At 40.6% G+C, this 23,816-nt stretch overlaps 1 protein-coding gene across 14 annotated transcripts in view; it reads left to right on the top strand.

Annotated features, from left to right (window-relative positions):
* Positions 1-23,816, top strand: part of PCDH15 (protocadherin related 15) — a 738,695-nt gene that overhangs the window by 71,352 nt on the left and 643,527 nt on the right. The window contains exon 1 of one of the 14 annotated variants that reach the window (XM_067000237.1): positions 20,454-20,485. The exons of the other annotated variants lie outside the window; for them this stretch is intronic. The gene's annotated coding sequence lies outside the window, so the exon portion shown is untranslated. Of the gene's footprint in view, positions 1-20,453; positions 20,486-23,816 lie in introns of those variants that run through there. 14 annotated transcript variants of the gene reach the window in all.

Below are 23,816 nucleotides of genomic sequence, written 5' to 3'. Positions count from 1 at the left end.
TAAAAAGTAAGGACACGAATGAGGAGGAGCCTGAAGAATCAGTAGGATATGGCAGAGGTCTCTAGGAGATAGTGGGATGTAAGATGAAGTTGAACCTGGAGGACATGAGGGTCTGGTGCCTTGGTCGAAGGGGTGAGGCTCTGAGCTCCAAGGCAGCGCATACACGATGTATTGTGTTGCCTTTCCAACAAGGACAAAAATGCCAGGTGTAATTTTGTGGTGATAGGACTAAGTCGTGTTTCAGCATGTGATGGAGCGTCACTGTTGCACCCTTTTGCCATTGTTTAGTTAGCTTGCTGTAGGAGTAAAACCCAACCTCTGCAGATGTTGTTTGTCTTCTTACGACACTTGGGTAAAGCCCACAGCTCTCATACTTTGGCAGCTCTTCTCTAATTGTTTTGTGAAGATTGCATTCAAAAAAGCAGTTGCCATATCAATGCTTATTTCTCTGTTCTTGCTTATTCTCATGAGAAGTAAGAGGAATGTATTTGTCTTTACAGTTTATTCTTTATTTTCAATACTCAGCCTGATTTCTGCCAAAAAGTCTGGTAGTCTTCTGTAAACTTTCTGTTGCAATACCATCAGGATGTTGAGTCTGTATATTTTCTTCTTAAATAAACATTGATTACGCCCTTTGGAAAATTATTTGCTTCTCTTGTACCTCCTGGAGATTTGCTACACGTTTCTCCCAGCCACCATCTGATACCGTGCTAAAGCAGAATGAAGAAAACCAGCAACTTTTTTGCCTTCATACTTCCACTTGCCAGAATCACCGTTTGTGTTGTCACCTCTACACAAATCCATTTGATTAGGCTGTTGATAGACCTTGGCAGGTATTTTTCAACACCTGTTTTGATTTTGGAGTTGGGGAGTGCTGATGGGCTTTAAGATGTGTTTATCAGCTTATTTGTATTCAGTGATGTTATGTTGCTTTGCTGCTTTAAAACGTCACCTGTCCAAGGTGGATGGTTTTCTTCTTTATGTCTTGGATTTGAATTTTTATCTGGAATAGACTGCAGGCGATAAAGTGATTTTCTTGTCACTTGCCCAGCGTCTGAAGAGAAGCATTACAGAAAGTGTGTGCAAAGGTTTGATGCTGATTTAAAAAAAAAAAAAAAAAAAAAAACACCCCCCAAAACCCTAAATTTCTGCAGATGTCATCAAAGTTAGTGTAACATCTTGAGCTTTCACTTACTGAGCCTGTGATCTTGGATGTTTTTTAGGAAATAGCGGACGTGTTTTAAGCTTCATACGTGACCCTGTGTCTCATTTGGTATCCAAAGGTGTGCTCTGGTGACAAGCTTTGCTTTGCTGACAGCTCTCCTGCCACACCTGGGCGATGGGTGCATGGTTGCACACATCTCCTGGCTTCCTGGTGCGGAGTGGGAGATGGATGTTGGAGTTAATTACTGTGTTATGGCTTAGTATTTTCGACTGCATGGTGCAAAACTGTAAGACAACTTTTATTTTCCTCCCCTCAGGGCATCTTCTGGTTTGCTCTCTTTATTGCCCTTTCTCTGTACAAACGAGTAAATGTTCTCCTCTGCCCACATACTTGTCACCTCCAGTTACACTCACGGACTGGGTGAAGTCATTAATGTGTGAATTAGGGAGTACAGATCCTCTTTGAAGTGAAGCTGTGAGCACAGTCTTGGTTTTTGGAGCTGGCGTTTCTGTAACCTCAGCTTCCTATGATACTGGCTAACTGATGCTTTATTTATGTGGTGCAACTCCCAGAGCCAGACAGGAATCAAGGGAAGGGAGAAGTGAGTGATCTCTTCTGTTCCCTAAATAGAAAGCAAGAAAGGGCTCACTCCAGCAAGGCCACCTGGTTTACATCATTCTGCCTGGAGTGCATTTCTCTAGCAGCTTTGCCTCGATGTTTGGAGCTTGTGGTGATTTGTTTGTTTGTTTGTTTTTAATTTTTCTTCTTTCTTTATATTTATTTTAATGTTTGTGATTGACAATCTATACATGCATTTAGGAAACACGGTGGTAGCTGTCTTGAGTTAACCCCTGAAGAACGCATCACTCGCTGAACTGGAAGGCGACCTGCAAGACCCCAAATTCAGGGTGGAATTTGTGCTCGGCTCTGAGTTGGTCACCTCCTGGGAGAGAGGATGGACCAAACTGCTTGGGTTTTTGCAAGAGCAGGTGGACAGTTGTAAAGGTTGTCAGAAAAGTTACACTCTGAAATCTTAAGCTCCTTCATGTAAATGATACTCTAGGTTGTGGTTTTCTACCAATTACTGCATTGGTTGTATTTAAAAATGGGATCACGTTGTGTTCCTCAGCCTGTACCTCCTTATACCTCTTAACAACTGCAGGCAGAAAGCTTTCACCAATTTAAACCAAAAGTGTAGTTTCAAACATTCTCAGATGGGAATTAAAACCAAGGCTCTGTTCTGTGTTGCATTCATCACTCTGAAGGTTAAAATTCCTCCTGTTTGAAGCAGACAAGGGAATGGAACAACAACTAGCTGAGCTAAAAACTTAAAGCAAACAAATTAAATCCGTGACTACTAATGAATGGGTAGATGAAAATCATTGTGTTATCACCACATCAGAACAAATAGTTTATCTTCTTTAAATGTAGTCCCCTAACTTTGCATCTGCTTGTAATTTGGTAATTAGCATGCTAAATTAAATAGAATACATTATCTTGTTCTCTTGAAGCTTTAAACTGGTATTTTTGTTCTTGTTCTCTTTAAATCACACTTCATACTTACCCAGTAGATGTAAGGAGATCTCTCCATAAGGACAGGATGGTTTTGGAGGTGAAGCATCACAGGCTGGTAATGCTGTCGGAGATGAAGGATCACAGAATGCCGCAGTTGCAGGAGGTTTGATTTCCTAAACTTGTCCCAGAAACCAGACGTGTGACAGAGGGATGTGGAAGAGAGCATGGCACAACTGGAGAATTTGACACCTTCCTTTTTTCCTCTGTGCAAAATACAGGTTTTCTTTGAAAAATACCTTCATCAAAAAACTTGTGATCAGTGCTGGAAAAAAAAAAATGTTTGGAGTGGCTTTTTTATGAATTTCTTTTTTCTCTGAGGTTGATTTTTGATGATAAGAAAAACAAATCCCCTTGTGTATGTTGAAAAAACTTGATATTTCTTGACAAGAGTTCAGGAATACGCTTTTTTGCCTTTGAGCATTCATTTATCTGGCCAGTACCATGTTGGGTGAGTAAAGGATTTTGTCTGAAGTTTCACAGAATTACATATGTATTTCATTTCTTCAGCTTTTGTGTAGTCGGACTGAAGCACTATTTTCTTGCCTTTTTTTTTTTTTTTTTTTTAACATACCAGGATGATCAAAGGGTTTTGGGGATGTGTGAGCAGTCTGAAACTTCATCCCTTTATCTGATCCAAAATCTTTCCTTCCAGCTGGCAAATTTCTGAGCGTTCTTCATTGCCGTTGTGTGTGAACCTTTTTGCGTGGAGACGGTGCCTCACCGCCAGCAGGATCAGGAGCCTCTCTGTCCTCTTTGCTTACTGCCAGGTCATCTTCTGTGTCCTCTTGGTGCAGGCAATTAGCTCGTTGGGGTGAGACTGCAGAGCCCAGTGGCTCAGATCCAGTTGGTGAAATGCTGGGTGCGAGGGCTGTGCGTATTTAACATTTCGCAAAGTGCCCCCAGCTTGAGGTAAGCTGCCTCCACGTTGCATGAGCCCATGAATGAACCTCACTGCACCATGTCTGCTGTTCATCATGGGTGGGTCCAGCCCCTGGACAGCAGGCAGGCATGGAAGGACCCCTGTCACTGTGAATACTCGGGGTAAAAACCCCACCACTCTGGAGTCATTGCTGTGGTTCAAGGAAACCCTCTGTTTCTGATTTTATGACGCAGAACTGAAGAGCTCCTTAAGTTCTCCAAAAGGTAAAGTCGATGCAAGTCCAGCTATTTCAACAATGCAGGGGAGCTGAATTAGGGATGGCAAGAGAAGTGAAATTTCCAGCGGTTACATTAGTAGGAGTAATCTGACTGAATAAACTTAGGACTCCACCTGATTAACTGCTGCTGCCTTGAGTCGCCAAGCATTTTAAAAAAATAAAAATCCATTTCTCTTAGATGTTCTTGAAATCCTGAAGAAGCAACTTCTGTATTGAAAGGTTAAACATAAAATGACAAAAATGCAAAACCAAAAAAACTCAAAATTAAAAAAAACTCAGACCCTTGCTAAATACTCTGTAAGGAAGTCATGCTGCAGCTACAATTCTTCATTCTTCAATAACTGAGCGAAACGATAGAGTTTAATAAGGAAGCTGTGAAGATAGCCTAGAGAAAGTTACTCTGCCAGGCTGTATTTGCATATACCCAAATCAATAACGCTTCCTATAGTCAGAGAGGAAAAAAGAATACTCAATAAACACCCATGAATAAAAACTGGGGGGGTTGAAAGCTCCTGCTCTGATCCAAATCAAATTGAGACATCTGTGTTCTCGTCTGGAAATAAAAATAGCAGTCAGCCAGACTGTGCATGGGTACTAATAAGTGCCCTAGAAATCCTGCTTTATCGAACTGTTTGAGGCTGAGGAGGGAGGTGGTTAATAGGTTTTTTTTGATAGGTCAGCTCCTCAAGGTGGCGTTAATTTTTGACAAAAGCAGTATTTTCTATCCTTTTTAAAAAATAATGATACATCAAAATACAAGCCACCATGATAATTTGTTTGATTACTGCCTTCCATCTGTTTTCAGAGAAAAAGGAAGAAAAAATTGTTAAGAACAGCAGCAAGCCAGGTGAATTCAAACAACTGGTAATCTGAACCCTCGAACATACTCCAGCTGAAAACAGGAACTTCAGACCCTCTCAGCAACTTGGATTTTAGCATTGTTTCAGAATTAGAAGGAAACAAAAACCTTGCAGCTACCTTTATCCCTTTGAGCTTCTTACGTACATTTACAATGCAAGGTGGATATATGTTTTTATAGCTATTAAGCTGAAATGGAAGGGAAAGTTTTAGTCAACGCAGACATTTCAAATGAAGGAGTTGCATCCGTGTCTTCATGTTTACTTGGTCTGTCAAGTCACAAATAGCTGTGTTTGGCAACCTGGGGCTTAGCTGGTTTATCCTGTAGAAGCCAAACGAGTCACCTGAAAATATTATTCTGATAAATTCTCTTTCTTGAAACTTTGCACTCTTTTAAGACAGGGAGTTAGCTCAGCTTTAGACTGGGAGGCTCTTTGGGAGTTCATCTTAGCTGGTCTCCCTGTCCGGATGCAGGAACGAGCACGCTAACAGATGTTTGCCTAAATCTGCTCTTATGGAAGAGATTCGCAGGCTCCCTAGGTGCCTTGACTTGGGGCTGTGCTGGCCTCGTGCCCAGCAAGCTTTTCCTGAGCAGCAACCAGCACGGTCCCTGCTGAAATCGGAGCCTGCTCCTGGCTCTGCCTTCCCACGGGAGCCGAGGAGGGGCTGATTTTTCTCTTCTTCATAATGACCATTATATGGCTGAAGTCTTGTGTGCCAGTTACTGTATTTTATTTTATTTATTAAAGAGGAAATTCAGTTCTTTCAGCAATTTTTAATATGCTCGTTAATTATTCTTCTTGTTTTCCTCTGGCCTTTTCCAGTTAATCCATGTCGTATTTACAGTGTGGTGAAAAGATCTGGGCACATGTTGTAGGTACGGCGTTTGGAGTACAAAGCAGGGATTGCACTTCTGCTTGCTGCATCCGGCACCCCTGTTGGTACGTGCCCAGAGTGAATTATTTACTTCTAGCAGCAACATTGCTTTGTCATGTACACGTTGAATATGCTGCATATAAAAAGTCCTTATTCTCTTTGTGCAGCATTGCCCCCTGGCCATGCGGTCCCTTCTATGTATTTTTGCCTCAGATATAACTTTGGTGTGGATTTTTTTTGTTCATTTCATTTTGGACACATCTTCAAGTTTCTCACGTTTGCTTCAAATTTTGATCTTGTTCTCCAGAGTTATTTTTGCCCTTTTTATCTTGTTCTGCATATTTTTGTACGTCTACTCCATAATTCATCTTCTAAATCATTAGTGAAGATATTAAAGAACACAGGACGTATCTCTTCAGAACTGTACTTGAGACGTCCTTCAGGTTGAAAGAGAACATTTTAAAAACAACTCTTGTGCCTTTTTAACTAATTGTGAAACTTAGCTCACCTTTTCTTAAAGAAGAAAATATATACATCACTGGTAGGAGTCTGAGTGAAGAGATTTCGTATTTATGCACTAATCTAGTTACTGTGTCAGCAATGGAAATTGGTTGGTTTGACATGATTTGTACTTGACAAATTCATGCTGGCTGTTTGCTTTCAGTTTATTATCCCCCAGGTGCCTGTAAATTGATTACTAATATGTTCTGGTATCTTTCTGGGTAGCAAAGTTAAGCTGATGGATCTCCAATTCCTCAAGGCCTTCTTCTTCCCATTTTTAAGCAAGTCCTATATTTGCCCTTCTCAGGGACTCTGTCGCTTTGGTGTTTTTCCACTAATTTCTAAGATAATTAAAATTAATTTTTACTTAGTCCTAGTGATTTGAATAATCTTTAATAAATTTAATATCCTTTAGCTACTTTTTCCCCAACTTTTGGGGCTAGAGCTTCTTAAACCCTGGTTATTTGGCCTAAAGATCTGGTAATGTCTATTATTTGTGAAGAATGACACTAAAAAGGTACGAGCATTTCAGACTGGCATACAGGATTTTTTTTATCTTCCCCATTAAGGAGTCATAAGTGCCTTCTTTTGTCTCTACTTCTAAAGCACTTAGGATGCTGTCATTCTGAATGTTATGTCCCATGCCACCAGTAATTCATTCTGTGCCTCAGACTTTGAGCTGTGTGCCTTTGTGCCACTGCAGTTCTGCGAGGCTGGTTGGCAGAAGGCAATCAGGGCTGCATTTCACATGAGCAGAGGCAGCGGCCCTATTTCTCCTGCCCTGCTGCACATCCCACCCCCTTGTCTAGGTTGACTGTCCGGCTCGTAGAACACAGCTAACCAGTTTGGTTAATTTTTTTTTTTTTTTTTTTAGCAGATGATTTTTCCATCCCATTGATAAGCTGATTATTCATCCGGCAGCTGCGTGATCAATAGTTCCAGCACAGGAAGGGAACGGGAATTCACGGAGCGCGGTGAAGGGGAGAACAGATGGCTCTGTTTGGTGGCAGCCCCGCTTAGATCAAATGTGCTGTGAAACTGCATTGAGTCATTTGCTGTTGTGCTGTGGTTTTGGTTTCCTGAAAATGAAATTATTTTCAGGTCTGTATGAAGCTACTGCAATGTTAATACTGGGAGTCCTTCCTTGGATGGGAATCGCTCTGCTTCTGCTTCAGGAACAGCGAGCCTTTGTGCCTCCCTTCATTCCTCTGCTTCTTTCCAGTGTCCCCAGAGGTTTCCAATGTCTGTTCAATCAGGGCTTTCCAACCACTGAGGCTTTATAATTGAGGTCTAATTCCCCCTCCTATACACTTCCAGTGTAGTAAGATAATGAGGACAGAGTGGATCTTGCCTTCTGGCAAGGAGGCACACAGTGAAAAAATACCGGGGAATGTGGAACTATTGTCAGCTTTTTTCACAGTCTGCAACTTTTTGGAAAAGATATTCAGAGCAGTTACCAGTAGTTCACAGCTGATGTTCAGCAGTGATGTACTGAATGGTGCCTCTTTTGGTCCAGTCCTATTCAGCTTTTCCATTAATGCCTTTTCTAGTGGAATACTCTTGCTACATTTTCGAATATTGAGCATTGAGGAAGAAAGAGAGAGAAGCACTTTGAAAGCATGGTTTGTGCTTCAGGAGGGCTTTCACTGTTTAAGACTAGCCTGAAATAAATAGCATGCAATTACGAAGGGATATATGCAGTATATGGAACTTGGGCAAACATAATGCACATAAATATGCTTGGCGAACGGCTGCTAGGTATCAGTTTCAGAGAAAAACATTTGGAGATGCAGTACATGAAAACTGAATGTGAGTCAACAGCCAAGCTGTTGCCAAAACCAGAAGAAAACGCCAGAAAAAGATATTAGAAGTCCTGCAAATCTGTAAGATTTGGGTTTATGTTGTAATGAGGGGAAAAAATGGTAATTATGTAGAGATGCCCTGGAAGGTAGATCTCTGTGTTACTTGGCAAAGAAAGAAAGGTGGTGTGTGTGGTGCGGTGAGCAGGTGTTAATTACAACGCAGGGGAAAGAAAACAGTGTTCTAACAGAAGTCAGAGCTAAGCATTGAAGTTACCGGGGCTGCGGGTCTCTGGTGTAGGTGTTTGCAGTAGGTTGGGCAGCTGCTGCTCAGGAGTGTTTTATTGGATCCAGCTTAACCTTATAAGCAAGAAAGAAATACCTGTAGGTACCTCTCAGCCCTGCAGTTCTTCTGTTCTTATTCTGTTGCTCTTAATTTTCCCTTTAGTTTTTGGCAAGCCTCTGCTGATTCAGAATCGCTTTCATTCAAGTCACTGCTCTTAAAGTTCTGTTCATTCCTCCGTAGGTAAAATCAAACCCGAACAAGTGGCTCCCCTGGTAAGGTCCCCACTGTGCTCCGAGAATCAGTGCTTTGTCCTCAGCCTTTTTTATACCTTCTTTGAAAGAAAGATAGGTGTTTAAAACTGTAATTACTGTCAGGTTCTGCCTAGAGGATAATTCCTCTGTGCTTCCCTGCTATAAACAGATGTGCCTCGTGACGCCTGGCAGCACGTTTTGCTGCCTTTGCTTTCAGAATAAGCTGTGCCTACCTGGAGTAAGTTCTGCTCCCGTGTCCTGTTCTCATTATTTCTTGGCAGTATTGTCATTTGTGTGTTGAAAAGTCAGGGGATACACTGTATAGCTATTTATTTGTGATTGACAGTGGTTTTCATTTGTCTCTTCTTCAGTAAATTTTCTTGTTCTTTCTTCCCTTTTCCCATACTTTTGGATAACATCCTTTTGGGCTACTGTTTATTTCATTTGCAGATAGGCTTCCAGTGCAAATGTAGAATCATAATATGTAAAATAAATCCATTCAGATTGCTCTTCCATATATTTATACAGCAGTAAAACAAAATTAAACACTGTATTTTTGTAGCACTGTATTATAGAGGCAAAATTGGAAGGAGTAAAGGAAAAAATGCAGAGAAATGGGAATGTGGCAAGCTGGTGTCATCATGATTTGTTATGAAAAATGTAATTGCCTCTTGGATTTATTTATTGTCTGATAATGGCTGAAACAGGAATTAGATGCACTGGAAGGTTCTCTGAGTACATCCCGATTGTGTTGAACACAAGTGTTTTACACCTCTAATGGCACATAATCCAGAAGTCACTGAAAAGGAAAGGATAGCTGGAGTTTTGCATGGTGAGTACCATGTGATGAAATTAAATTGTAGCTCTTAAATTTTGTTCGTATTGTCATGTTTCACCTGCATAGTAACTCTTATTTTCTAATTTTCCAATTAGCCCACACTAGCTAGTAGCAACAATCAATTTTTGTGTACAAAGGAGTCTCAACTTATTAGAAAAGCTATTAGGTGAGATACTAATATATTCTTTAACAAAAAACACCTCTGCAAAACACGATGGGTTAAGTGCCTGTATTACTGGAAGGCCTAACCCCCAAATATAAGCTCATTGAATTTATTTTCTTGTAATTGCATCATTTATAACATGACGGTGAGTGGCACAGTAGGCTGACTTTGATGGAGATCGTGCTTCCTATTGCAGGCACACCAAGCTTGCGTCACTCCTAAAGGAAAACAAAAACAATGGAACAAGTGTCTGCATCTCAGTCCTGTGGTCAAAGGCATGTGGGAGAATTTATCTCTCTGATCTTAATGATTTCTTGAGCCAGGTCTGAAAGGTGTGTTTGGGTTCATTGCCTCTAAGCTGCCTGTAATGGATTAAATGAGAATGCATCTGTATCTGAAACAGCAGCATGATTTCTGTTGATATGAAAAGCTTTTATTTGCTGAATATTTGGGTTTGCTTTAAAATAGCTAAATCATGCATTGGGGCTTGTAAGATTAAGATAAGCTGCAGCAGGTATATTTACTTCCTGGTTGAGATGAAGACTAACATGAAAATACCATTATTCAGTGTTTTACAGCTTTGCAAGTGTGCACCTTTTTCCTCCTGCTGTTTCTTTGTCTGTTAAACATTCATGACAGTAAAAAATTTTGTTTAAGATCAAAGTATAGGTTAGGAATGAAAGCTAAATGGTACGCCTGCTACAGGCAGGAGCATTGAGTTAAGTATCAGATTTTGTGTGTCAGCTTTCATCCAGTTGCTAAAATGGAAATGCATTTCTCTGCTTTTCAAGGTATTTTCTAATGAGGGTCTCCAGTGCTAAAGTGCTTGCTTGTAGCAGGTTCTTGGGTGATTAATACTGGGATTCACATTTTGACTCTTACACAATTTCATGTGACCGTGGAACCAGGCTGCACAACTTGCCCATCCTTTTTTCTTGTATGTGGTAGGATTGGGCATGGATTTAAAACCCCAAAGCATAGTTTCAAAAATATATAGGAAAGGATGGACATCAAAACTATGTGTCTGCAGGTTATATTGATAGTTGTTCATTTAGAGTACCTTTGTTGAAGGTTTGATTATTCTTAAAGAGCATTTTTCCCTTAGGTATCCTGTGAGGTTGGGCTGTTTGTCCTCTGTGCCACTGCTTGTCAGCAGGACAGACCAGCGAACGAATTCATGCTAGAATCTGGGAGAGTTGTTATCTGCGTATTGTTGTTGCTCTGCTAATATCCTGCCTCTTTGTTATCTTTGCCATGCTAATTTATTGTAAATGAAAAAATCATACTGGCCTCTTTCTGACGGAGTTTGGGTGTTTAGTAAAGGTTTAAGAAAGTCTCTTTTTTTTTAATTTTATAACAGTTTTAAGATGTGTCTATATATATATATTTCTAAAATATACGAACATTATTCTGGTTAGGTGTAGCATCCTGTACTATGATCGACATTGTGCAGTGTATTCAGTTCATGTTACCTTTCAGCCAGGAAATGCTTGGCATTAAGAATGCTTCAGCATGGGTTTCTTTCCGATTTAAAACCTGGAGCATTGGCTTCCATTAGTATACATGGTTAGTGCTATTAGTATACATGGGTTTTATTCTGATGCTAGGTCTTTAATTTTAGCAGCAAAAATGCAGTATTCCAGAGGTGCAATGAACAGTCTTATCTTGAAGTAAGACTTCTGCTTTGATTTAATTTTAGGAGGAGAAAAGAAAAATTTATTTCATTTGTATGATGTATTGGAAGCCTTGTCAACCTGCTGTTAGCTTAGAACCTAAATTGGGAAGACGCACAACAAATGGTGTTGCATCTTGGGGCCCGATTCCTTAGGCTAGGTTTCAGCATGGTACGATACCGACCTTGTAGCTTAAAAGTAAGGATTTTTGCATTCCAGGAATAGTAGGGAACCCAAGAGCTTGTATTAACTTCATAGGTTTTCTTTCCTGTGTGGAGGTATGAAGTGAAAGCTAAGAAAGGTACGAAGCTGAGAAAAATAATTGCAATTTAGAATCTTCTCTCCCCTCCCATCATGTGCCAGTGGCACTGGCAATCTGCCATAGCCATTGGACAGTTTTCTCCAGTTCTCATACTTCTTACTGTTTCCCATGCATCTTTGAGGGCTTTGGTAGGAGCTAGAAATTTTTTTTTTCTGCAGTTCAGCTCCAAGCACGTGTAAGCTGAAACTTTGTTTTGGTGCAAAGTTTGACATCTCACCCTCCTACCTCTGTTCCCTGTTATTTTAGGAACATGTTGCATAGCCCCAAACCTGAGATACTCCAATGGCCATTTGTTCCAACCTTTTTTTTTCCCCTTCATTTTCCAATGAGCTGCTTGGTGAGACAGGCAGGAGCCTTTTCTCACTTGTTACGTCAGTACATTTTTTGTGGCAGTCTTTGCTGGAAGACTATGCTGGAGCCTTTAGAAAATGTAAGTAGGCTATGTTGACCACTGCACCCCTGCTCATATACTTGACTATATTCAGGAAACTCTACTAGATTTAGGAGATGTACCTTCACCTTATGAAAGCTGGGCTGACTCTTCCCCACATGTTGTGGTTATTGATCTGCAGGCTATTTCTGCTCTTTGCAACTGTTCCTGCTAGCATGCCTGACCAAGATCAGACTTGCTCACCTAGGCTTTCCAACACTGAAAGTTTAATCTGAAGTGGGTTTATTTATTTTGGGGACCAGTTATCACATCTACTGCTGTCTTCCCCCTGCCTGACCGTAGAGAGATTCAATTGGCAGCCTTTTTGAACCCTGGGTAGGGTTACCTGTGTTGGGGGGAAAAGCTGTCAAAGGCATTCAAGATCATAATTAAGAATATGTAATGGGTCTTACCAGTGTTTTCTGAGAGAATAATTATAAGGGTGTATCTCATTTGGAACACTTTGAATTAATTATTAAAAGAACAATAATGGCTCCTGACTATGCATATATTGAAAGTGTAAAACACTTTAGATTTAGATACAAGAGTAAGACATCTGCATCTCTTTTTCGGCTATGCAAGAAAAACAGTGGAAAAACTGTTGGAGAGGAAAGAAATGGAATTCAGGGGGAGCAGCACATGTTGGATGTTTGTAGAAAAACGTCTTCAGCACTAATTAAGTTTACTGATAGACATTGGTCCGGATAAAAATGTTTGGGCCATGTTCTAAAGAGCTGTAATTGCTAACCCTAATAATGCATCTGATAATATAAGGTTCATTTAACAGCGACATTTTTGCTTGAGTGTTTCTCCGGTTTCTTTTGCATTTTTATGTGTTTGACATTGACTTAAAAGAGTACATGGCAAGAAAATAAATTATTTAAACAGAGATGTTATCTGCAATCTGATCCTTTAGCTATTTACACTGTCACAGCAGTGCTGAAATACAGAGATGTCTTTCACAATGCCTTTTTATTTACTACTTGCTTTACTTACGGGCTAATTATTTTTTTTTGTCTGTGCAGAATTGGGGAACCAAGAAGGGGTGGATTTGAGGAAAATAGTGATTGGATCACATTGGCCATTGGTTTGGAAAATCTTATGACAAAATTTTTATTTGTTTTAAGGTTGATGTAATATGTGTTGTCATGAAAACCAGAGCTTAACAACTCTTCCTGATCTAAAGAGTAAAGTCTGTTGGGTTCCCTAGTCTTTCTCATCTTTGACAACAAAAATATAGCGCTCTACAAGGCCGTGTTACTGAGGAAAGAAATGCTTAGTTTACGGCAAGGGTTCATACACTAAAGTTCCTTCACTGTAATAATGTAAAAATTATTCATTCTTTCCTCCCCACCCTCATTCTTTAATGGTGTTAGAAATCTTGGCATGGCACTTTCAGCTGTATGTACATGCTGGTGATTTTGAAAGGAAATGTGACCTGAAAAGGAGTAAGAAGGTGTTGTGATAGCAGAGGCTTCATTGTAGGTTCAAAAAGGAAACTAACAAAAAATAATTCCAAACCTTAATACAAATTTAGTCTGTCAAATGACCACAGAAAGCTTCCTAATTAACTTTAGGGGAAGAAAGAACAGCAGGAAAAGCAAGTTGTAACCGTGCACTGAATGAGCGCACTATCCTGCCAGCCATTTACCATCACTGAAATTAGAAATAAGTTATATGCATCCCTGGAGTCCTAAAAAGTGCCAGCAGAAAGGAAACATTCCCTTAAATTAAAAGAAAAAAAGCAGGGTTTTTCCGCACTGTAATAGTAAAGGATGTCCTCATTCTGCGTGGCTTGTAATTTATTTCAGATTGAGGGGAGGTGGGGGGAAACCAGGATGTAATGCATGTTAGGACCAGGATGCAGTACGTGTCAAGGAAGAAGTTTTATGGGCTTGTACCAGAAAGCTTTTCCTGACGCCCAGGGAGAGCAAATGAATCTTACTAGCTCTGAACAGGACCAAAAACCTGTCTCCACAAGGTCAGAGAGAGCATGAGCTTCGAGGGAAGGGCAGGAGGTGTTCAGGGTTGAATTGCAAACAGCTTGTGCAGAAGCAGGACCGGGAAAACACAGTTTGTAAGCAAGAATTACAATTGGGCCCCTTGGGTTGCTGGTGAAATGAATCTTTAGAGTTATGGGGGCGGGGGGGAAAGGGAGGGAGGTGGTAGAGTCTGCAAACATTTTTTCAGCAGGAGTGTTTGAAAGAAGCTGTCAAATATTGGAAGCTCTGGACTTGAGGAGAATCATGGTGCTTCTCAAAGTCGTGACACTACGTGCACTGCGGTGTTTGTGGCAGTCTTCTCTGCATACTGCACCCTGGTTAGCTTTTCCAAAATACTGACAGGAATTTTGGTTGAGGGAATTAGTGTGGGTGGGCAACAGTGGGGGTCCTCAACTCCTTCGTGAGGCAAGAAGGGTTTCTTCGCCAGGCCCAAAGAGGGAAAGCACTGGTCATTCTTCTCCTTATGCTTCTGTTATGGCCAAGGCAGAACTTGCCCAGCATGGTTTCATTTCTCTTTTCTTCTCTGCTGATTTGGAAAGGTTCCTCCATATTGCAGCAGCACACGTGATTTTCTCTCCCTTGGGGTTTCCAGAGCCTTCTCCACAGGCCTGGCCTGAGGGCGCGATCCTTCTCCTACCTTCTTCCACTCAGCAGCCTCGCCTTGGCCAAGGCACAAGGGGAGCTGGAGCTCTTCCGGTTTTGCTGGAGGGCACCATGAGGGATTTTTCTCTTTCAAGAGCCCTGGGCTCTCCTACAGGCAGCTTTCTTCATTTTATTTTCCCCCTCTTCCCATAAACCTAAGCTAGGGAGCAAGAGCTGCCCTGTGCAGAGGAGAGAAAACTCTGAAGATCAGCAGAATATCATTTGATTTTTCCTCCTTTTCGGCACTTGATGGTGAAAGGAGGGAAGGGGCGGTTCTCTAGCAGCAGGGAGCATAGTGCTGCAGGAGGAATAGGGTGAGCTGCTGTTCCCTGGCTCTTGAAGACCCTTGTTCCCTTGTGTACGCAGTGTGGGTTGAGCCGTGGCTGGGGACATCTCCCTGCTCTATCTAGTCTGTCTTATTTGTGTTCAGATCATTTTGTCAGCACCTGACAGTACACCAAGGCCTAATTTTAGCACTAGACATCACCAGATGAGTCTGCTTTGTTTGTAATTGCCATTCTCCTTTCACCCTGCTAAATTTCAGCGGTTCTTTGCAATATATTGTCTGTGAGTGGAGATGGATAGAGAAGAATGTCTCTGTGCATATTGCCGTTCAAAATTATGTTTAATGATGACTGAAGCGTGCTCATGGGGTAATTATTGCAAATTATAATTGATTACTGGGTTGCAATGCAGTTAAGGTTTCTTAGGATGGCATGGACTGAGAGTCTTTGGATTACCGTAGCTAGCTCAGAGGGAGCAAGTGCTTTTCCAGCTTACGCTCTTTCCAGGTCAGGTTCTGGCTGAATGTGAAAATGGCAGGCTCTGTTATTTACTTCAAAATGGCTTTTTGAGTGCTGTCCTGGTATACTTTACTCTCGTTCAGATTGTATGTCATGTTGAAATAAACAGTGAATACATAAAATGAAAATTTGTATCTTGGAAAAGTGTCCTACACAAAATTGTTCCTATAGTTATAATGTATTTACATCTACCCTCTTTCCATTAAAAACAACAACAAAAACCACTAAATGGCAGAATAGGGAAGAAAAATGTTGTCCTTCAGAGAATTAACAAGTTCAGAGCCAAAGAAGAGCCATATTCTTTAAGGGGGAGGATGTGCAGCACCGAAGATCTGACAGCACAGTTTTGTAAAGGACTGTTGAAAGATGCTTTTGAAAAATGAAATAGGAGATTGTAATTAGGAGACAAAGGAATCCGCCCCCCCCCCCGTTTTTTTTTTTTCTTTTCCAGATAACCCTTGCTATCTGAAGGGCTTAAACTACTCCTAAAATCTTACTTTCTGTTCAGATTAGAAAAACTGTTGTCCCATTCCTCTAGACAGAAATCTCATGTGCTAGCTTTCACTTCATTATGAGTATCTTAGACTGTTTTCTGGATTGTAGAAATGATTATTAATAATGTATTTTCTGTCCACTATGCTACCTTTGCTGTTTAGCCTGACAAAGAAATATTTTTCTGAGGGCAAACTAGCGTGCGAGACCCACAGTACCACTGCCCTGGGCATTGTCCTGCAGGGCTAACAGAGGGGAATGGTGGTGGCCACTGTGAGCAAGAGGCCTTGGTTCCCTCACAGAATACAGCATAATAAAACACAGGTGAGGTTGCTTAGAGGACTAGCTGGTATTTTAGTCTTGGGAGAGACATAAACCTCTTGGCATGCTGGTGTTTCTTTAATTGGGCTTAAAGGCTGCTTGGCAGTTCTCCACATTGGATGCGTATATTAATTTTGGAGTACTGTAGCTTAAGCTGCTGAAGCACCTGGATATATTTTTTTTCTCACAATACATCCCTGTTTGTGATATTTCACATCTGCCTATATTTTGGAAGAATCTGTTATTATCCAGGTTTTATCAATGCAGCAAGTCAAAGGGAGAGGCCAGGAAGGTCTAGAGAGTCGAAAAGGACACGAAACTGGGTTAGGTGTTCATCACTCCCTCTCTGCAGAAACCGAAATACAATCCCTTCTGTCCTTGTAAAGTGCTGGTGACTTTAAAGGGCTGACCATCAGAAGAAGGGTCGTTCTTGCAGATGCCTTTGCTGGATTTACCTGGCTGATGCTGGCATTTTGAGAGACTTCAAAGGAATTTCGGGTACTGTGGCGTTTTGATTGACAGTCTACAACATTCAGTCTTCAGTGGGCATTAGGGTTAACGCCTGCATGAACACACAGCCTTCTGTGATTTTTATCACTGTAAATGTTGTTCTGTGTTTTCTGGATGGAAAAACAGGTGCGTCCTGTTTTTTGCTTGCTGCTAATTAAATATATTAATAGGACATCTATATTTAGACAGCTGCAATCATTTATTTTTATTTTATATTTTGGTGCAATATTTTTTAATGTAGATTTCACAACGTGTTTGTTAAATTTATATCTTGCCTATCAAAAGGAAACTGTGGGAAGTATCTTTGCTCTCTTTTGAGCGTCATTTTTCCACCTGACGTGCCTACTACTTGCTCTGGAAGGAGGACAGGTAGACTTTCTTCATTATTTATAGACAGAGATGGTTAAAACTTATTATTTTTAAGGAGTAGATGGTATTAGTCACAGTGGTAAGCCCTAAGGGCCTTTTTCATATGTCCCTTTTTTATATGAAGCATTGCAGAAACCAATAATGCTGTACTGTAAAATGCTCTTCGAAACTCAGCAGGCTTTATTGTTGTTTTTTTTTTTTTTAATAAAACAGAATGTGTATATGTACTTAGTGAAGCATGAAGAAGAGGGAAAATGAAGCAACATCCAAAAACATTGTTACTTTTTCTGTCGTTTCTTCTGAGGATAATTGAAAAGACCATGATTAAGAAATTCAGGGATGTTGTTTTATTTTTTTCTAATATACAGTGCCTTGATCTGAACAATCTGAACATTTTGAGGTGTTTGTTTTTTTTCTGTGGAGGGAAGAAAAGGGGAACATTTTTCTCAATTAAAAGAAAGCGAACAGTTATTAATTTCAGTACTTCATAACACATTGTTAGCTTTTTTTCTCTTTAAAAAATAGTTTTCCAGTACTTAATATTTCTTTTCACTCTCTGCAAGAGGGGAATGCTCCAGATAAGAGAAGGTGATGAAATTCTTGAAGGGCAAAGCTCCTCTGGCTCTGTGGATACTTCTTGCATAGCCCAGTGTTTCCTAGCTGAGATTTGGCACCCTTAAGTAACAAATTGTGTGTTAAAACAAAATCTGATATATCCTTATGTAGGTTCTGCCTGTGGCCCCCTGTCCCAGCAAGGGGCTGATGGTCAAAGCTCTCCTCTCCAGGTGCTCCTGCCTCTGTGGCTTCCAGCACGCCTGGAAGCTGTAGCAGGCTCAAGGCGATCCAGTGGTTCATGTGCTGCAGCAACATATTTGTTTTGCTTCAGAAAGAGGAGTTTGTCTTCTGTTTGAGAGCTGAAAGAAGAGGTAATTTGCTCTGGCTGGAGAGGAAAAGTCTGGCTGCTGCTTGTTGCAGCTGTGTTGGTGTGCTTGGCCTTATACTCTTATGCAATTACTTTAGTTTTCTGTTTTCTCTTGAGTACTTGGTTTCCTGTCACAGGTGATTTGATGTGAAAATTTGGACAATAAAACTGCAGAAAAACCTTCAATTGAATATTCAGGTAATTCTTGAAGTACAAAATTTGATCTAATTTCATCAAACTTTTTTTTTTTCACCCTGTTGTTGATGTAACTTGACAGTTGGCAGCATTGTGTAGGCTCATGGGGAATTGGACCCAGAAGTAAGTTGTTTTTTAGAGTGCACTGTTGTGGGACACATCATTCAAACACCCTCTTGAAGACTCAGTTGCAGGTAAATATATAACATATGTCTCAGGTTTCCACAGGAGTCCTGCTCACTTGTGTTCATAACAAAAGTGATACAATAGACTGTTTCTATTTTTTTTTCCCTGAGGTCCTTCTGCTTTTCCTCCCTTGTGCATCCTTAGTTTGGTTTATCTGTGGAAATTAGGCTTATAGGGTCATACAGCCTCTTTTGTACACTTACCCGTTTTCATTTCTCTCCCTCACGTTAATAGGTTGTGAAAATATTGGACAGTTCCAACCAAATTTGACCCAGTGGTAGATATTTTAAAAAAAATTTTGGAGAGAAGGCATCCGAGTGAAGGATGATGAGTCCCAGCTGAGTTTAACTTTGAACCCTTGGCTGTTTCACTTTTGCACAAACAGTCAGCTTATTGCCCTGTAAATCTCTGTCAAATTACTTTTTAAATGCTTGATGGAATTATTTTTTCTCAGCGCAAATACTGCTCCCTTATTTTGACAAGTCCTGAAGGCCTGCACTGACAGGACCATGATAATTAATGGTTTGTGCCAGTAATGGTGAAGACATTATTTATTAGGGTACACCTTCCGGGTTCTGTTAGGTTGCAGACAGAAGTTTAATGTGCTTTTCTTTCCACAAAATCTGTATTTTACAAGGGAAATCAGTCTCCCTTTATAGAAAGCAGAGTATCAGGCCAGAGGTGTACACTGGGGTAAACACAGAAGTGCTTGGGCATCCAGACAGCGGGCTGTTCTTGGTTAGCTCTTTGAGGGATGTTTCGATGCTGTGTAACTGTCCCCACTTTAAGAAATCATCCCTTTATCTTTCTGGCTCCTTCTGAGTTGTTTCCAGTTGATGATGTCCTGAAGGCTTCAGAGAGCTAGGGAAAAGAGAAGTCTTTGTCTCATCCTTGCTATTCAATACTACCTGTTTGTATGTGAAAGCGTGGTTTCTTTGTAGGTCCAAGTTCCTTCCTCAGTCATCTCTGGGTACAGCTGCATACTCTCCCTGATGGGGGAAGCATGAGGCTTGGGGCACTGGGAAGAGTCCTTAGCACAAGCAACACAGTGCCTGGTAGTTGCTTGGAGGGAGAGGGGAAATCGCCCTGGTGGAACAGTTCAAAATGCCCTTTCTGAGCACGCCGCATGTACAGAAGGAAACCTGGTACCATGGTGGTTTACATCGCTCCCCTTTCTGTGTGGGCAGTTGCTAGAGTAATCTTAGCTCCTAAGTACAAACAATGAAATAAGATATTTACACTCATTTTTCCCTCTGCCTGTGGGTCTCAAGCTTAATTAACATAGCGCTGGATTGTAGATCTCTCCCTCGCTTTGCTGCTGCAGCAACTCTTCTTCCCTGTGCAGGAATCAGGCTCCAAATGCATGCCTGACGTGATGCATCCCAGGCGAGAAGTTAACAAGTGTAATTTATTCTCCTGGCCAGTGCAAGTTCTCTATTTTAACTGCTGTGTTAAACCAGGGAGGTTCGTATAAATGTTTCCGTAGGACATCAAGTTAATTCCAACTTCACAGGTCATAAATGTGCAACTGTGGAAGCCTTCAGTGCCTCCGTAGCCATACCCGAGGTAATCGCCGCCAGGAGGTGATGTGGTGGTGGTCCTGAGCTGCTTGCCCGTGTCTCGAGCAGGGTGGGCATGGATTGCGCTCAGGGAGGTGTGCTTTTAATCTCCGCCGTTATCTAAACAGGCTTTTCCAAAGTCCGTTTTGGAAGGATTTCTTCTCGCGAAGGCACTGTTTCTTTTCAAGCTGCAATGGTTTCAATGGAAATAAAGATTGTCTCTGGTTTTTATGATCTGTTAAACATCTGTTAGTCCACAAAATTTTGATTGCTGGATGTACAGTTGTAGCCATTTTTATTGGCAAAACTCTTTTACACACCTCTGCCTAGAGGAATTAATAATACTCAATTTTCATCATTATTTGTCTTCTTTTATTGGATGCTTTTGGTTTTTATGCTGAGTGCATGCCGTTAAAAAAATCCATTTACTGAGTCTGTGAATGCTGCAATGAAGAGAAAAATTTTTCTAGCATATCTGAAAAATGAAGTTATTGTCTTGTAAGTGCCAGAAAAATATATATCTTTTTTTTTTTTTTTAGGAATCTTCAGCTAGGAATAATGTCAGAGAGGAGCATGCGGTAAATGACAGGTCTGTTCTGGAGCATCCTTTAATGTTTTTCTTTCTTATTTCTTTCCTTTTTTTTCTTTTTTCTTTTGTTCTCTTTTATTTATTTTTTTATGTATTTAAGCAGTCATGTTGGGTTATGCTTTCATACCATAATTAATGCCCCACTGTTAAATTCAGAAAATACAATGCAGTTCTACAGGAAATTTAGATGGTGTTGCTCTGTGCTTTCCTACTACTTGAATCCAGTCTTGATCAAGTTGAAAGCCCACAGCATCTTTTCTTAATTTTTTTTCTTTAATGTCTATATTGTTACTCTCATCTTGTTATCTTTCCTGCTGCTTGCTGTTGAAGGAGCATGTTTTGGTGATGGAAATATTGGCTTCCTCATTTTCTATTTTTGTTTTTCATTTATTGTAATGAGAAGTTCTACTGCGAACAAGCCCAGTGCTGAAATTCTCATTGCTTTTTCTCTTCTTCAGTGACTTCCAAGTCTTCAACCAATGAAAGTGAGCAGCAGATTTCTTTTTCTTCTGTTGTTGCTGCCTGGTATCCCGTGGCACTGTATATGGCAACCTGTTGTTTCTCACCGGTGGAGTCCTTGATAATTCCATTCACTCTGTTTGCAGAAAGAGAGGCCAGTTCAATATTTTCGTGCCGTGCTCTGTGTTTCAATTTTTTCAGCAATGTCTTGAACTGCTGCCCAAGAGAAATTTTCCCCAGAGGCTACAATGAGTAACTGTCAGCATTGCTTGCTATTAAGAAATGCATGCAAAACTTAATCTGGAGCTGCTGCAAAGTAGTTTCGCTGTTGCATGCAGGAGCCAGGCTGTTTAGACTTGACACAATTCAGGTGGTTCTTCAACCAAAAGCTGTCTGCAGCTTCAGCGATGAAGCGACGTAGCCTGTCTTAAAGCCACGCATCTTTCAGATGTCAGGAGAGGCCCCGCTTCATCAGCGTGGTGGGGAGGAACTGCTCCATAAACACAGTGCTAAGTGCAGCAGCGTGCCCTGGGAGGACTGCAGGTACATATTTAGGACTAATTTGTGCAGTGAAGCAGTTGAAGGTGACCCCATCCGTACAGGGTGCTGCTGCAAGGCTGGTGCACCAGGAGCATGGATCAGGGCTGGAGTCAGCCCCAGGTAATCCTGACCCCAAACTTGCAGCAGACTTGTCTGCTGGTGCAGTTCCCCTGCTCCTTGCCCTAAGTTACAGCACCAGGGGGATGCTGGCTTTCAGCTCCTCAGTCTCAGATTTGCCATCACTGTAGTGTGAAGAGGATTAAAAGAGTAGAGGTAACTTTAAGTATACTCATGTCTGAATTGTCCTGTCGCTATCAACCTGTACAATCATGAAGACTTTATTCACCTTACACTGCTGAGATCAATCCAGTGCGTCTGGAGAAATCAGACCCTCCTAGAAACAGGAATACATCATAAAATTGTATTTTAAGTTGCTGATTAGAAAGATAGTGAGGGTAAAGACCTTTTTCCAGAAGCTACTCACAAATAGAAAGTCTTGCAATGTTTTGTGAGATGAGAATGAACACTAATGATTGTTTTTGATGCTAGCCTTTGTGTTTGTGTGTGTTTTGATTTTCAAATACTTGTTCACTTGAGTATTGGAGAATAATTTTAGTCAAGAATGAAAAGCATATATAGATACATTTATGAGTCATAAAATTGATATATATCGTAGTTCTTTCTTGAAGATGGGTAATGGGTTCACCTTTATAATATATATAATTTCACCATTCTAATATGTATAATTTCTGTAATTGTTTTACTAACTAGGGTCAGTCTGTTGTTCATTTTGAAGAGTTTCTAGCATCCTTAGAATTACAGAATTTGTCAGATGGATTGCTCTCCATAAAGGTAGATGTTATGTGCCCATTTAAAGCTTAAAATATATATATATATATATAATTACGATGTCTTGTGCTGAAAGTATGTAGGATCTGCATGTGTACTTTTAGAACATTTTACTACCTGTTGATGATTTTCTGTTGCAAATTTTTGTTAACAGATGATACTGCAAAGCATTATGTGCTGTTTGATTACTGCATCGTTGGTTTGTAGTACTTATGATAAAATATCATGTATTTATTTATTATTTTTAGCCTTGCCTGAGCCATGAAGGGCAGTTTGAAGGCTTTGTTCTGAAATGTGGGAATCAGCCCGGGTGTAATGGGGCCTGTGAATAGCTCCCCAAATAAACTTTATAATTGAAGTAAAGGAGACACCGTGCTATGAATGTATTTAAAATAGCTTTTAGTGGTATTAGAGAGAAGGCCTTCCAAACAACCAACCCCTGCTGGGGCAAGGGTGTTACCATCTCCACTAAAGAAAGAGGATGCACAACAGCGTCTGAGAAGCTTGGTGATGTCAAGGCATGCTATTTGGAAGGCCTTTTCTGGGAGGAAACACCTAGGAGACTAGAAGCTGTGCTGTCTGCCTCATACCTTAAGAGTACTTCTGATCTATGAAACTATAATTTGTTCTTTATAAATCTGAGGTGGCCCATGTAGCCAGAAGGTCTAGTGACCTTCATCCCATCTAAACCTGGGGTGAGGTGCAGAACAGATCCTCAGCTATTGCCTTATAGCTACCAGGGACGTGTTCCTCAGTTTTGAAGAGTATTAATGATTAGGCACTAATTGCTCTGCTTTGGGTATGTAGCATTTTGCTGCAGGAGTGCAGGACTGTAGCTGAGAATAAGTATTTTTAGTTGCAGATACCACAAGCTATGTGCTTCTTTGTGCTCTGACTTGTCAAAATAATAGGCAACATGCTTTACTCTTCTCTTCCTATGTGTTATTTCTGCTTTAGGTCATTTATTTCTTACTTTAGGTTAAATGTTTTAATCACCTTTTTAATTTTGTCAGGAAGCTTGAACCTGTTTTGATGGCTAACATGAGCCTCCTTCATACTGGAACAGAAACAACCAGGACATAAAGAATATCAAACATTTTTCTTCTTAATCTCTCTCTCTCTCCCCGTAACATGTAAAGGAGATCAATGCTGTAATTGGGATGCACATTTGGTTTGGCAAATAGACACGTGGTGTTTTGCTCAGAAGAATTTACTGCAGCATTGATTACTGGAATATTATAAATATTTGCTCAGTGTTGCAGTTCAAGTTCTGTTTTTTAATTTGCATATTCTGTCTGTCTTCTAAGACCTATCCTAGAGGAGATAATTTAAAAACCTTGTAATTTCAGAAACTTCATAGTGCTGAAACCAGCCACAAAATTGCAAGGGAGTGATAGAGCAGATCAAAGGACATGGGGAATCCATTTCTGCGTCTAGATGCCCGGGAGATCAGAGGCAAGGCCAAGCAGAAGGTAGCTTACAT

Source organism: Anser cygnoides, chromosome 7, assembly GCF_040182565.1.
Source record: "Anser cygnoides isolate HZ-2024a breed goose chromosome 7, Taihu_goose_T2T_genome, whole genome shotgun sequence".
NCBI lineage: Eukaryota > Metazoa > Chordata > Aves > Anseriformes > Anatidae > Anser > Anser cygnoides.
The sequence above is the reverse complement of the archived record's forward strand: the minus strand, read 5'-3'. Positions and strand labels throughout refer to the sequence as shown.